The sequence below is a fragment of the Triplophysa rosa genome, linkage group LG23 (assembly GCF_024868665.1).
Source record: "Triplophysa rosa linkage group LG23, Trosa_1v2, whole genome shotgun sequence".
Taxonomy (NCBI): domain Eukaryota; kingdom Metazoa; phylum Chordata; class Actinopteri; order Cypriniformes; family Nemacheilidae; genus Triplophysa; species Triplophysa rosa.
Genome location: NC_079912.1, coordinates 10,745,923 through 10,762,688, shown reverse-complemented (window position 1 = coordinate 10,762,688; position 16,766 = coordinate 10,745,923). Strand labels below are relative to the sequence as shown.

Sequence of the window (16,766 nt, the reverse complement as noted above, 5' to 3'; positions counted from 1 at the left end):
AATTTAGAAAAGCAAACAGTTCTTGGGCACTTTTGACCATAGTAAATGGTGGCCAAGAACTGTTTGGATACAAGCATTCTTCCAAATATCTTTATCTGTGTTCATCAGAACAAAGACATTTATACAGATTTGGAACAACTCGAGGGTGAGTAGAGGATGACAGAATTTTTGGGTGAACTGTCCCTTTAAATGAGGATCAAAGCATAACAGCTAACATTATAACCTGGCATCTCATATTAATATCTAAACATGCTCTCACAGAAACATCTGGAAGCAAAACAAATACATTCTGTTTTTATCTGTTCCTGCTTTATGCCAGACAGATAAAGTGATAAAGTCGAGTGTTTATCAGCAGTCATCTGTCTTCAAGTGTTTCAGTGTTTATCAGCAGGTAAAACGCTTCAGTCCTTTGTTTAAATCTCTGTTAGTGCTCTTTGAAAGTTTATCACAAGCAGGTGTAGCAGGACAAAGAACCGTAGCCCAGTCCGTAAATTTCATGGCTGGGTGGTCTTGCTTACTCATGGTTCAGTTCCACAGAGGTTATGGGAAAGCAGGGTGGGAGGACGAGGGAGCTAGAGAGAGAGTAGGGGAGAGAGAGAGAGCCAGTTAACCTCATCAAAACTTAGTTTATCTTTAGTTGCTTGCTGGATGGATGTCAAGCTACCGTTGTTTAGTTTTGCCGTGCTACACTATGAATGGGTATAATGATAGTTGTGTTTGACATATCGCTCTTAGATTTGCTGACATGAGAAGCACAACATGTCACTGTTGCATTATGGGATAGCTGATGTATTACACCACTATAATGCTGTTTGACATTTCAAATGGATTTTTTTTTTTCGGTGGGACTCATTTACTGTAAGCGACTTTAGTTACACTTTACTATAGTGCAACCTAATAATTTGACATTTTCACCCGGACAAAAAGCAAAAGTGTGAAAATACTCTTTATAGATAGTTTTGGTCTATTTAATCAGAACTGATTTGATGAAAATCTGTAAATGGTGTGACTTAAACAAAGTAGTCATTAGTTTTTTTTTGTTGTAGTTCTTTAGTAAAATGGTCAAACAAAGAATAAACTATGATTGAATAAACGATTATTTGGTAAAGTGTCAGACGGGGACGAGTTCTTGTAATTAAAAGCAAGATCTCATTCATTGACAGCATCTCCAATGGATCTGGGTTTAAATGAATGGACGCTGCTCATTAACTCTTGATCCTCACTGATTATAAAAGATTAAAAAGCAAGGACACGCTTAATCCATTGCTGTCCAAACTGAAGACACCGAAGCAGAATTTACTATGCCAGTAAGTTTTTAAAGAGACATTCAGTTTTTTTCTCACTAAAAGATTACAATATTAGACATCATTTACTTCCCAGGCCCTGTCAAGAAGCTCTTAATGACAAAAAGAACCTTAAAATACTTGAAATCATATCTAGCTTGACAAATCTCGAAGGACAAAGTTTCAGTATAATACAAATGAAATTTGGGCGTTATGGGTTTTCGTAGAATAATTTTGCCAAAGTGGTGCTTTCCGGTACATTTTTAAACCTAAGATTATTTAAACTTTAAAACGATAGTTCACCCAAAAATGAAAATTCTGTCATCGTCTCACCCTCTTGTCATTTTAAACCTTTATGACTTTCTTTCTTCTGCAGAACACAAAAGAGGATATTTTGAAAAATGTTAGTAACCGAACAACACTGGATCCCACTGACTTCCATTGTGTGGACAAAAGCAATGCAAGTCAATGGGTACCGCTGTTGTTCAGTTACCAACAGTCTTCAAAATATCTTCTTTTGTGTTCTGCAGAGGAAAGAAAATCATACAGGACCAGAGGATAAGTAAATAATGACAGAATGTTCATTTTTGGGTGAACTATCCCTTTAAGTTTGTGTCACGATCCCAGTCGGTGTTTCCCCTGTGTTGGTGAACTTTTCTGCTACTTCCTGTTCTGTGCCATGTTTTGTAGTCCTTTGTAGTTTTTAGTGTTAATTAGTTCCTCCAGGTGTATCTTGTTAGTTTCTATGTATTTAAGCCCTAGTGTTTCCTTTGTTTGGTGTCAGTCTTTGTATCGTGCTTTGTTTTTGTGCCGCCTTCGTTCTGTGTATTATCTTGGTTTGTGTTTGTTCTGTAATATTTCATTAAATTTTAAAACTGCACTTGGAACCGCTTCTCTGCCTGGGTTCCTCTGACATTACAGTTTGACAGCCAGAAAGAGCTTGTATTCTGTACAGAGAATTACAGTTTTTCCATCAGCTATTTACGTTTTTTTAGCATTTCAAATGAAACAAAGATGACATGGAGTACATGGACACTATGGGCTTGTCCCAGATTTATTGTAACCAAATTACTTTCTTAAATAAGGTATTTTGTGCTTGGTAGCCACTCTATTAATCTCAGACCAACAGTCTATTATTCCTTCAGACAGATTCATGTGGGCAGAAGTTGATCTGCAGGTCACCAGCCAGCTCGGCTAATGAAAAGTGCCTGAGTGCTTTAACTCAACGGCAAATGGAATCTGGTAATTATTCACCGTTTGGCAAGAAGGACCGAAAAGGGGAGAGAAAGAGTGGCGAGGTTTATGATTCTGTTTTGAGATATTTTTCCTCTAAAAGCAAGCAGCTAATGTCAATAGAGGATTCTTTTTCCCACTTCAGGAATTTTCCAGAATCCTTTCTGTTGAGATCATATGCTGCTTAATCGCTAAAGTGGATGTGAAAAGGGCTTACAGGATGCCGTTGTCATCATCCAAAAGACCCGCATTAAATGAAATATGGAAGAAGGAGATAGACGGAGAAGAGAGAGACACCCTTTCCCACAACGTCCACCTTTTAGACCAATTTAACACAGTGTGGTCACTGATCAAGCAAGAGGCAACAGGTTGTGTGTGTGTGTTTGCACACATATATGTTCTGTTTGTGCTATATAGCTTGACAGGGTGTAGAGGTCATGACAGTCACGTGGTGACTTTGGTATGAGGTGTAATGAGTCAGAGACAGCTGGAGAGAGAAGAGAACAGCACCTGGTGTCATTGTTGCTGTTTACATCCCTAAGAGCTGAATTCATGCCTTAAGGCCTCATGTCATACGTGAAGACTGCAGACTTGAGATGATTAGTATTTGCTGCTGAACGTTTGAACCTTGTACAGATATAGATAGACTAGATGCTTTAGAATTGGTGCAGGGTTCCTACGCGTTTTGGAAAAGTATGGATTTTTATTTGATTGTTTTCCAGGTCTGGATTAGTATGGAAAAAAGGAAATTGAGTATGGAGAAAATTATGAGTTTCCAGACTATTTCCCTATCCGTTTTTCTAAAACATAAAATTAAGAATTTCTCATAATAAATATATTTTTATGAAGTTAGGAGCATGTTTCGAGCGCTGCCGAAAGATCAGCGCTAGGCCAAATCTGCTGGAGGACTGTTTGCTGTGATTGGATGTTATCCAGAAGGCAGCAACAGAGCCATTGAGAGAGACTCCAATGGAACAGTTTTTTTCACAGCAATGGCGGTTCATGGAGCCTCTCAATAGTTCCCGGAAGTTACTAGTAACATTTAAATAATGAACCTGACTAAACGGCCGATTGTAATATCCAATAATATAAACTACAAAATGTTGAAACGAGACAAAAACATGACCAGACTTTCACTAGTTCATCCTAAACTGCATGGCTTTGAGTCAGGTGCGTTTATAGGTTGTGGTTAGTCTATTAAAACAACAATATTATTTGCAAATATTTCAAACGCATCAATGAATTCTTGGTCTTTAATTCTCTTTCTATATTATTATAACAATTTTTTATAAAAAAACAAGTGTCTGCAACTTTTGTAGTTAGATGTCTAGGTCTGTAGCTGCACAAAAAGTCAAATGAATAGCGCTTACATTTGTCATTCCAAACCCAAATACTCTTGAAAGATTGATTGTATTTCAATCTGGTAATATTTGTATAAAAATATAAATTGGCCATGTGTTTACTCAGCACTAATAAACATAAAAAGACTTCTAATTTGCACTCAATTGTTCTAAAATGCACATATGTAGCTCAAGAAAATTTCTAAAATGTCCCCCCAAAACATTTCCGGTATTTCTAAAATGCTGCATACGGCCCGGATTGAACATTGTCAAATTTTGAAAGAAGCCAAGTTAATGGTTTTTTGTTCTCTTTTCATGTTCATTAAGGAATTATATTTCACCAATCCTTCTGTTGCTGTGGGTTGAAGGCTTACAGTTATTTAATTTGACAAATTAGTAACATTGCACTAAATTGCAATTATAAAATTTTGTGCATTGAACATGTCTTGGTTTGGTGTTGATTAATTTGTATGAGGTATAGCTATAACAGTCCAATGATTATTTGGCTAAATATTATAATAATATACATGTAAAACAGGTCGATTTTTAAAACTATCTTTTTTATATGTTAAATATGGTCTGAAAAATCTTCAGGGAAGACTGTATGTTTGATTCTGGAAAAGTATGGAGTTTCGAAATGGAAAATGTGTAGGAACCCTGTTGGTGCAGCGGCAGCGCTGTCACTATGTTTATATGCCTTGCAAACTTTAACCTTGATGTTCTGTTACATATTGAACATTTTTGTTTTGAAGTGAAAGCAGCTAGCGTAGTTGACTATTTTGAAAACACAAGAATGATGCTAGTTTTGGATGGATTTGGTACAGTTGTTGAAAATTATAATTGACGGATTTTTGTATGCTATGATTTTTTTGCAAAAATGTGGTTTTTTTTAAAGGTCCAGTGTATGAAATTTAGCGTCATCTAGCGGTGAGGCTACGAATTGCAACCAACGGCACACTCCACACCCCTTCCTATCGAAGCACTACGGAGGCTGACACAGGACAAAGATATCGTCACATTTTTGCTTCTTTGGTGAAGGAGATAACGTATTTATGAAATGCACTCTGTAGAGCAGTTTGTCCGTTTAGGGCTACTGTAGAAACAACATGTGAATTCCATGCAAGGGGACCCGCGGTGTATTTAGGTAGAAATAGCTCATTCTAAGGTCATACATACATAACGCTTCATTATGTAAGGTCATATATACCACCTCAAAGTTATGTATATTATATTGCATTTCTGTGAATAGATCCTCCCCAAAAATTACACATCGGACCTTTAAGAAATGGTACAGATTTATTAATACCATAAAAGTAATCATCAACTGGCCTTCACTTCTCACAGATCTTCAACAGATCACGAGCTGTGCACAGTTCCTTCCTGTTTCGAGCGCTCCACCATAATCCCCATCCCAAAGAAACCCAAAATCACTGGTACTGGCCTATGTGAAGGACATCACAGAACCCTTACTGGACCCCCCAGGGAACCAATCAGCACTGGCGCCCCCCAGGGGTGCGTTCTCTCCCCACTGCTCTTCTCCCTGTACACCAATGACTGCACTGCCCACGACTTTTCTGTCAGACTTCTGAAGTTCGCAGACGACACCACACTCATTGGCCTCATCCAGGATGGTGATGAGTCTGCGTACAGACAGGAGGTTGAGCAGCTGGCTGTCTGGTGCAGTCATAAGAACTTGCAGCTGAACACGCTTAAAACAGTGCAGACGATTGTGGACTTAAGGAGAAACCCCCCCTGCACTCCCCCCTCTCACCATCATGAACAGCACTGTGGCAGCAGTGGAGTCATTCAGGTTCCTGGGCACCACCATCTCTCAGAACCTGAAGTGGGACAATCACATTGTCTCCATTGCTAAAAACGCCCAGCAGAGGTTGTACTTCTTACATCAGCTGAAGAAGTTCAACCTACCACAAACTCTGTTAAAACAGTTTTACTCAGCAGTCATAGAGTCTGTCCTCTGCACATCCATCACTGTCTGGTTTGGCTCAGCCACAAAGGCTACAGAGGACGGTTGGGACTGCTGAGAAGATCATTGGTACTCCCCTGCCCACCCTCCAAGAACTGTATAAATGGTGAGTGAGGAAAAGGGCTCAGAAAATCCCCCTGGACCTCTCACATCCAAGCCATCATCTCTTCACAATGCTGCCGTCCGGTCGGCGCTACAGAGCACTGAGCACCAAAACAACCAGACACAAAAACAGCTTCTTCCCTCAGGCCATCTACCTCTTGAACAGTTAAATGTTTTTTTACCCACCGTGCAATTAATAACTCTGTGCAATAATAATTAAGTGCAATATTAATGATATCCTCTAGATAATACACTATCTATTTTTATACAACTTTTTCTGTAAATTATATTTCATTCTGCTGTATATAGCACATACCTTGTACATACAATAGTCTATTCTTATTTTTACTTCTACATATTTACATACACACATAGCTTTACTCTCTATATCTTTATCTTATGTTTATTGTATTGTATTCTTTATTTTTGTATACCCATAGGCCCTTATTTAAATCATTGTGTACTGTATTCTATTGTGTTATGGTCTCTGTGTACTGTTGTTGCTGTTTCTGTGTACTGGATGCTCCTGTCACCAAAACAAATTCCTTGTATGTGCAAACATACTTGGCAATAAAGCTCTTTCTGATTCTGATTCAGACTTTGTGATGAAATCTGCACACCTCCTTACCACCACAACAGTCGAATGAAATGTTTCTCTGTACAGACTGCAGATGTTCATTTGCGCATGTACCAGTATAAAAAAGGATGAGCTGAACCTTTTAAGGAGCTAGATTTTCTGTATGTCTTTTTTGTTTGTTTTCACTAGATCTGCAGTGGCAGAATAAAGCGGCCACAACGCCCTTAGCTGTTATAAAATGCACTTGTAACCCGCTTATTGGTTTTATAAAACGGTTATTCCATATGCGTAGCAAGGTTTCATAAAATAAAGTGATATTTAGGCTATGTCAATCGGAGTGTTTTATAACGGCTTAGAACTTGGCTCAACCAATCAGAATCAAAGACCAGAACTGACTGTTTTATAAATAGATACAAACTTTTCCTTCCTTCCATTGTGAGTATTTCTGGATGGGAATCTGCTTCGATGCTCGAGGTCTGCAAGATGCTATTTCAAGTACCACATTTTAACCATTTTTTTTTTACCAGAAACTGTATGTAATAATGGATTTTCACTGTATAATTCAATTAACATTTAGAAAAGTGAGCATCCACTGGCCTTATATTTTAGAATTAATGGTACAAAAAAAACATACAAATACTCTTTTCTCAGTTGTTAGGCACGGCATGAAGCGAGGTGCATGCAACCCCTTTAGCCATGGTTTATAAATTAAATATGAATCACGCTAAATACAAATACATTATATATATACAGGTGACCTGATAATGGCAGAATATAAATGCAATAAGCAAAGTTGAACATTAAGCATTTTCAAATGTCCCGAGATGTGTGCTCTACCCAACTTTCCACAGTAAACATGGGCCCGTATGAGGCTATGAGCTCTGACAGGTTAAAGGCCCGCACACAAGGCACTGACAGAAAATTATAAGTTTAGTCTTAAACTAGTACACTGGCTAGACTGTTTCTCACATTGTGCCAGCTCATGTCGGCTCCTCTTTGTTCTGTTGTCGTTTCTGCTGTCCTCCCCTTTTCTTTCGCCTTTCCACTCAATCCAATTTCTTTCTGTCTCTCTGTATCTCTCGACCTCTTTTTCTTGCTCTCTCTTTCTTTCTGATCAGGCTGTGTGCCAGTTTTCTCAGAGCTGATTAAAAGTAGCATCTCTGTTTGAAGTCTATTTAGGCAAGATGTGTGTGGTTGCTTATTAGGGTCAGCCAAGAGGGTTACACACACACACACACACACATAATGAACACCCTCTCCTAAAGAAACTGTTTAAAGTAAAGAGTGGTTAAAAGCATGGATGAAAAGATTAAGGGGTTTCCTGAAATGTTGGCACTGTGTGTGTGTGTGTGTACTCTTTTTCTTTTGTATGGCCTCCGCTCTGACACAGCATCTAATGGCTAGACAAGTGCCTGGGAAAAGGATGCTAGTGAAGCAGAAACAAGGGGATAGAGCAATCAGAAAAAAATAAGGAAGACCAAGGTTTCTAAAGAGATGAAGCATGCACATTGAATTATAACAGGCTTAACAAAGTTTCCTTCAGATTTACTAGAAACCTCAAATTAAACAGATTCTCAGTGCGTTCCAAATGGGATGTATCGCCTTCCTAAGGACACTTCGAAGTGAAAACCATCATGGCCGCCATATTGAAGGGTCGTTCCAAACCGAAGTGCTCATAACTGGCCACTTCAAAGGGCCCTTCGGAATGAAGGATTTCGAAGGGTACAACTGATGGACACTTCAGGCCCCCATGATTCTTTGCGCAGATTCCTTGTATGAAACGGTGCCTCCTTATGTGCACAGGATGATGATGCAGAAGGGCACTTCAAGAAATGGCACTGTTTGGCCCCCTACACCCTTCAACCCTTGAAGCGCTCACTCCGGGCACAAAGGCTTAGGGCATATGGATGAGCCCTTCGAAATTCAATGCATGGACAATAGGACTTGTGGCCTACTGGTAAGTGCAGATGTGTTAAGCCATGGTGCCCATGTGGGACATGCAGGTTCCGACTGGATCCTCTTATAGTACAGCTGTGATAATGGACATGTGAACAGTCATGTGTTGGACACATCGAGTCATGAAGCTAAAAGATGATGCTAAGTCAACGCAATCTATGTGTGGATGATTGGTGGCTTTAAGATGTTCTTGATGTCTGATTTATCTGATTTATCATTTATCTGATTTATCTGACCTTAGTTGCACCGTGCTGTTGTTAACTTCAGAACTTCAGTGTTGTAAGATGGCATGTAGATTCATGATCGTCAAAAATGAGTCATCATCAACTGAAGAAAAAACTCAATGACCGTCAAGTTGTGTGTGTTTGGCTGTTAGGATGAGGAATCTTTACTTGTTCAGACAGATATTGTTTTTCTGACCTAGCGTGTGTGTGTGTGCACTCATGCCATTAGGTAATTAAGAAATTGAGTCTACAGGGCAGATTAATTATGACAAGCTGCTTCATTTTTATAGTTTATAAACCCATGAGTCACATATGCCTGGTCAGTGTTTCTTTTATAAGTCATCTTATTATGCTTTAATATGGTTTACCGGAGAAGTAACGTCATAGATATGTATACTGTATATATAACTTTGAGGCTTATAGTTGGCTGTTGTTTGAACTGTATGTCACAATGCCACAGAAATAACTACACAATCTGTTCTCTGTGTATGAATCCATAAATTTGTGAGTTAAGGGGTATTTTCGGGGCTAAAATGTCCTAACTGTGACAAAAAAAAGTAACATACATTCACATGGAACAATACTATTGTACCTGTATACTACAATATTTACTTAAATTTATTTACTATAGTAAATTGTAGTGTAGTGTTATATACTATGCTAAAGAAATTAAACTATAGTATAGTATAATTACTATAGGAGCAGTAAACTATAGTATCCTATACACTAGTTCTCACACAGGGGCGTGGCCCACAAGGGGCCCCCAGCTGACTTTCAAGGGGGCCTCAAGATGATTAATGTTTTAAAATTAGACAAAATGAGCATTGAAATACATTTAAAATCATAAAAACATGATATTTCTTATGGTTTGGACATTTTTATAATGAATAAATGTTTTCCCACATAATCCAGAAATTTTGAGTTTGTTAGTAGGAGGGGACCCTTTGAATTTTGTTGAATAGAATAGGGGGCCTAGGTGTCAAAAAGTTTTAGAACCACTGCTATAGTAAATACTACAAAACACTATAGTATTTAGAAATCAAAACAAAGAAACCTTACGAAGATTACGTTTTTATAATAAATGTTTTTTGGAGTATAAATTACCATTGGCAAAACCATGGTTTTACTACAGTAACCGTGACTTGTAGGTTTTAACTGCAGTAAAACCATGGTTAATTTTCGTAAGGGATTTTAGTACAGTTTACTACAAGTAAATACTATAGTGTGCAGTTTGAAGGTTTTTGTTTTTATGAAACAACATCACTAGCAATACATTAAAACATGTTAAATAATTAATAAATTCATCTGTTAATTTATACATTAATCATCAATATTATTTTTATATTACTAATACTATTAATATAATTATAATATTGAATGTAATGATATAAATAAAGCTTGCAAAATTCTTAATATCTTTTCCAGTTTTCTCATTTACTGTTTTATTCCCCATCTTTTTCAACTGTTTTGGGAATTTTATGTAGACAAGAGTTAAACAGTATTACTGAGGTATTTCCTTTTGGGTTCACCACATACACACGCAACAAATAATTTCACTTTTTTAAATAATTTCAAATAATCACATTTCAAATAATTTCACTTTCAATTTTTATGGAACAAAATAAAGCAGAGTAAGTGTGCACCTTCACGTCTGCCATATATAATGTGATATTGAGGCGTTTCTTTCAGAGGCGATCATCCTTATTTCAGGCTGGGGACGTCACATTTAAGGCATTCGGGACACTTTTACCATTTTTGGGAACTCTGTTTTAAACAGACATTTAACGGAGTTGCCCGATGGTGATGTGCAAGCGAATGCACAAAGAGAAGCCAGTTTCTCATTTTTGTCTCACTAGTATAGCTGTCTCGCCGCATATTAAAATTAGATAAACGTCCCCGTAATCAGGAGTCAGGAAATGGAATGAGTTCAGCGATTATGAAATCATCTGTCAGACAGCCAGACCAATCATCTCGCTCCTGACTCGGAATTCCTTCAGCCTCAAGGAGACACAGCGGATCCTGGAATGTTGAACGTAATTAAAGGAAAAACTCAAAATCTGAGCATTATAGTTAATCTAAGGGCTATCAGATCTCTTCTGAAATGTTGTCGATGTTGTTTTGTTTCTCTTTTCCTGTCAGCTCTTTAACTTCTGTAGCCTGCAGTAATGTGATATTTTGACTTGGAATGGAAAAAACTGTTGAAGTTCATCTGAATTCACGTCTCTGTGAATTAACTGGAAGGGGTTGTAACATTTGAGGTTAGCCTTCATTTCCGAACATCACATGCTTTTAAATCCTGGGCTTGTTTAACAGTCTAGATTCTTTTACTGATTTTATAACCGCTATGGAAAAAAAACAGTATATCATCGCATTCTTATCTCTCTCTCTCTCTCTCTCTCTCTCTCTCTCTCTCTCTCTCTTTATTGTCTGTTCTCTGGCTTCTAATGGGGCATTTGTGGCACTCTTGCCATCAAGGGCGCATGGGGCCACCAAGGGGGCGCTCTTGAGGACCCTTCTGCAACTTATAATAACCAATGAAACACAGTGCCGTCTGAACTTCACAGCCACACAGAAACACTGCAATGCGTCCCATTTGTCACTTTCATTGCTTCTTTACAGAGAAACTAAATGAAAACTTTAATAGTTGCTCTGAGCGACTAATGGTATCATTACATTGACTCAGCACTACATGTATAAGTAAGAATTGTTTATTAAAGAAAGATAAGTATGTGTGTACGCTTGTGTATTTTAAACTATGGCATACTGGACAATATGTTTTATACAGTATGTCATTCCTTTAATGGAATATATATACAGCTACACATACTCACAATGAAGTGTTAACCTAGACTGTGTAGGCATACACATCACAGACAAACCCACATGGCTCTCAGCTTATCACCAGAATAAAGAGAATAAAACATTGTGTGGTTCAGAGAGCATTCTGTGTGTGTGTGTGTGTGTGTGTGTGTGTGTGTGTGTGTGTGTGTGTGTGTGTGTGTGTGTGTGTGTGTGTGTGTTTTGTAAACAAGTTTTCTCTTAGCTACTCTTGTGACATGTTCTTGACTACTGCAGTACAAAACAAATATTTTTCAGAACACTTACGAGTCTGTGGTTATACTTTAAATCATCCTTTAATAAGGATAATATTTGAGTGTAACTAAATATGAGTCCCCAAACACTTTTTCTTTGTTTTTTTGTGTGTTTTGTTTGGATAGGTGTACGCTATGCAAGCATTGATGTCCAGATGACTTGTTGCATCTAGGCTCAAGTGTGTCCGTGTTCTTTGCCTTCAGTCTTCAGTAACGCTGTGAACTACATTACAACCCACTTGTGAGGACATTTTACTGGTCCTGGTTTTAACGTGTGTGTGTGCGTGTGGGAAGGGTAAACCCTACGGTATGGGGACAAAATGTCCCCACAAAGATGGCAATATCCAAAATCCTTGTCCTTGTAGGGACATTTTATGGCCCCCATGAGGAAACAAGCTTATAAATCATACAGAATTAACTTTTTTGGAAATCTCAAAGAGCAGACAGTTGTGTGTGATTGTTAGGGTTAGGGGTGGGTTAGGGGTAGGGAATATGATATACAGTTTGTACAGTATAAAAACCATTGCGTCTATGGAATGTCCCCATAAAACATGGAAACCCAGCATGTGTGTGTGTGTGTGTTCATGTTTGTATATCCCGGTGGGGACCTAAACATGAATGCACACCAACACATGGGGACTCGTGTCACCGTGGGGACCAAAATTGAGGTCCCCATGGGCAAAAAGTCTTATAAACTGTACAGAACAATATTTTTAAAAAATCTAAAAATGCAAAAGTTTTCTATGATCTTTAGGTTTAGGGGTAGGGTTAGGGGTAGGGGATAGAATATACAGTTTGTACAGTATAAAAAACATTACTCCTATGGACTGTCCCCACGGAGATAGTAAACCAGACATGTGTGTGTGTGTGTGTGTGTGCGTGCGTGTGTGCGCATCTGCGCGGCATCTATAGGGTGTTGTAAGTCTTGCAGATAACTAGTGACAGTTATGTATTTCTTTCGTAAGACATAAGACCGTCCCTTATTCCTTCTTGAATCCTCCCACTTTCTATTTGTCTGCCAATAAATGGGCTCGAGCACTTCCATATTCACACATACAGTATGTATGCTGTATACATGCACATGCATTTAAGGGGGTAGTTCATCTAAAAAAGATTTTGGTATTGCAACTCCTTTTTGAATTTTAAAGAAAGTTCTGTAGCTAACGTGAATAGGGACTAGGTCTGAGCTTCACTATAAGAGCACCATAAGAGCAACCAAACAACCACACTATATTCCAGTTGGAATCGATTTTCCTGAATTTTCCTGTGACATTTGAAATGCAAAGGTTGCGAGTTTGATCTCAATGACCCTAGATACTAATAAACTGTATACCTTAAATGCACTGCATGGCGTTGGGATAAAATCATCTGCTAAATGCATAAACGTAAGCCATATCACCATTCGCTTTGATTATACAAGAAGAAAACGAGCTACATCTGCTAGAAATAACTTGCTCAGTGTTGCGCAATAAATGATGATACATTTTGACAAAGCTGTCATTTTTGGCTGAACTGTCCCTTTAAACACCTCAAACATGTTTTGGAGACACTTTGAACCTTAACTCCCTTCAACCTCACTGAGGACCGTTATCTGGCTCCCATTTTAACAGCAAACTGAGGGATTTTGAGAGCAAGCTTCAAATTCACAGACACACACACGACCCTCAAGGCTGTGCCGCAGCGGGGTCCTCCACAGGAAGTCCTCCACATGTTTTCCTTTAGCTTAAAGGATTCTCCTTCAGCTTTCTCTTCATCAGCAGTTCTGCTTTCTCTCTCAGTCACACATGTCTTCCTTTTCATTGCCCTCTTTCGCTTCTTATTCCCCTCTTTTCTCTTTGCATTGAGGTGTGCCAGACTCAAAGGAGTGCCAAGAGAGTTACAACAACCGTATTCATTGCGGCAAACACACACATGCACACAACACGTCCTGTCTAAACAATGCTCCTGGGCTGAGTCTGGGGGAGTGATTTAAGTTGGTGTAAAGGGACGGCGCAGGAAGTGTCAAAGCGAGAGAGGGTTTGGAGAACGGCAGCAGGAAAAAAAGTTTCAGTCTCTCTCGATCGCTCATTCACGCTTGGGTGGTTGTTTGGATGTATAATCCGCGACAGAACAAATAGGGTGAGTAATATGACTCTCAATCTTTCTTCTTCACGCTTAAACAGATGTAAAGGCATAAAACAAACACTGTTCAGCTCCTCTGCCTGCCATGACATATTAAAAACCTCTGTTTTGAGTTTCAGTAGCTCTTGAGACATGTTTAGAGCTCAATTAAAACACAAATGCAGACTGCGCAGCGAGAACACTGTGTCGTATCCATTACTTTAAACAAGGTTTATAGTCACCCCCCCTGTGTTTGTTATTTAATGACATCAGAGGGCTTGATAGTTTATAGGGGCTATCGCTACTTATGGTCATTTGTTGCTCGAGGGAAACGGTGCGGTGGTGTCTGTGATGATATGAAGGGATTTTGAGGACATTGGGGGTCTCTTGAGTGACCTTAAATGAGTTTGAGATGCATTATGATGCATCATGTTGGACTCTTTCTGTCAGGGATCTTTTGAGACGCTCCCTAATGAAATCATTAAAAATTGAATGTGCCTCATGGTGCTTTTTTCTATGTTTTGAAATTGTGATGATGGAAGTTCAGCTTTGACCAAACGTTGTGGTATAGCTTGAGAGAAAGAAAAGCTTTTTTCTCCAGCTTTACAACTTTATTATACATACAAAGGTGTACATTTCAGTTGTGCGGTGACATTTTATCTACATATTCAGTTACGTACTCATGCGTTCGGCAGACACTTATTCACTGGAACTTTCACTAACTTTCACTGGAAAAACAAATTGAGAGCTATAAAGTCATAATTTTCTTGTGACATCATCTGAATATTTTTAATTGGCTCAGTTGAGGTTTAATTGCAGAAACAGGCATTTGTAAAATATACCAAACTATACCTGAGCCAAATTATTGAGATGCAACAAGCCAATAATGTTTTTTAAGTTTGAGAATCAAACCCTTGAGATTTACATTGCTCATGTAGTGCTCTATTATTTGAGCCATGGGAACACATCTCTACCAACAATTTCCACTAACCAAGCACTTGGCATCCAATTTGAACCATCATTGGCATATTGCGGTTATTTATTAGTCTTTCCATAAATGTGTGCGAGTGTAAAGTTGTTTTACGACTCTCTCATGGAATCCCATTCCACGCCTGTCTATTATGAATTATTTTGCTGCTGTTAACGATATTTACAATCGAACGAAATTCAAACTGCGTTTCATTGGTTTCATAGCTCTGTCAGCTTTCCGGTCGGCAGCCAGAATCCTTTTTGGTTGTGACAACTTTTCCAAGTTTTTCCCTGCATGCTGTTTAAGCGGATTTGCGTCTGGAGGTATTGGGCCGTATCCCATTCACGGTCTGGAAGAAATATCAAAGCTTTCCTCTCAAGGTTGTTTGGTCCAGAGATGTTGGGATATAAATTTGAGTTCAAACCATTAGTGCTGATAGCTGGAACTGGAGTTTTATGATGAGGAAACCTCTGAATGTGTGTGTGGGGGTTTCTCAGGATCTAGAATTTAGGGAAAGATCTATAAGAGGCCTGGAGTATGGACAGAGCATGCAGTATCTGTTTTACATTTTCTTTCCAAAAATCAAGTAGTAAACCTACAAATGTTCAGATTTGTTTCAGTTTACATTCTCAATTTTATTTATCATTTTCAACCTTAGATATATTTTATAGAGTCATATAACTTATTAGTGTGATCCATATTTCTTGGTCTTTATAATTACCTTGGTGACATGAAAGCTATATTTCAAGGATAGTTTACCCGAAATAAAAATTCTGTTATAATTTATTCACCCTCATGAATAAACTTTTGACTTTTCCTGTGTGGAACAAGAAAGAAGATATTTTGAGAAATGTCTCAGTGGTTTTGTGTCCATACAGTGGAAATGTGTTCTGCAGAAAAAGGGAACGTAATACAGATTTGCAATGACATGAGGGTGAATAAATGATCAACAATTTTTTTTTTTTATTCCTGCAGTTTCAAATCCCAGCCTCCAATTATTGATAAGACTGTGTGTCAGCAGTTTTTAAGAATAAAACTCAGAAGCACTAAACATGATGTCATTGCAAATAAATCGCCAAATCATCTGCAAGTCTCGGATGAAACACCCAGTCCGATTGAGATGGACTTAACCTCTCACACTCAGCAGAGTGGTAATTTTCTTTCAGCCTTTGCTGTTTGATTCTGATTGCGATATCAGCGTCCCTCCTCTGTTCTTGGACACAGAACTGCACCTGTAGCACCATCTTGGCGGAGGCTTTAGCATTAAATATTAATCCTGTCTGGGAGCACATGCCCCTTTTATAAGTCTGGCAGAGAGATACGAACTAATCGCTAATTGAATCGCCTGCGTTTAACCAACTTCCTCAAAGGTTCCTCGACACTTTTCTAATCCGGCTCTCCTTTGAAGGAAAGTGTTTTTCTTCAACCTTTTTTTATAATCAAAACCTCAGCAAGACTTAAAAAATAACTTATATGTAAGAATAACTGAAGGCTTTCCTGGTGTTCTAAAGATGCTGGCTTGATAATAATAACTGGTAACAATAATACAATAACTGGCTGCTTCAAGATGGGATATACTAGTTACATAAGAAAATTGTTAAATCTTAAAGGGATACTTCACCCAAAAATGAAAATTCTATCATCATTTACTCACCTTCAAGTTGTTCCAAAACTGTATGAATTTCTTTGTTCTGATGAACACAGAGAAAGATATTTGGAAGAATGCTTGTAACCAAACAGATCATTGACTCCCATAGGAAAAAATACTTATATTTTTGTTCTGTTGAACACAAAAGACATTTTGAGGAATGTAGGACTGCAAACATTTCTGGGGCACTTTTGACTACTATTGTATTTTTTCCTGCTATGTTAGTCAATGGGGGGGAAACCTGTCTGGTCATAAGC

General features: G+C 38.3%; 1 protein-coding gene across 7 annotated transcripts in view; it reads left to right on the top strand.

Annotated features, from left to right (window-relative positions):
* si:ch211-285f17.1 (sickle tail protein) overlaps positions 1-16,766 on the top strand; it is a 103,277-nt gene that overhangs the window by 23,650 nt on the left and 62,861 nt on the right. Inside the window, exon 1 of one of the 7 annotated variants that reach the window (XM_057322265.1) lies at positions 13,780-13,909. The exons of the other annotated variants lie outside the window; for them this stretch is intronic. The gene's annotated coding sequence lies outside the window, so the exon portion shown is untranslated. Of the gene's footprint in view, positions 1-13,779; positions 13,910-16,766 lie in introns of those variants that run through there. 7 annotated transcript variants of the gene reach the window in all.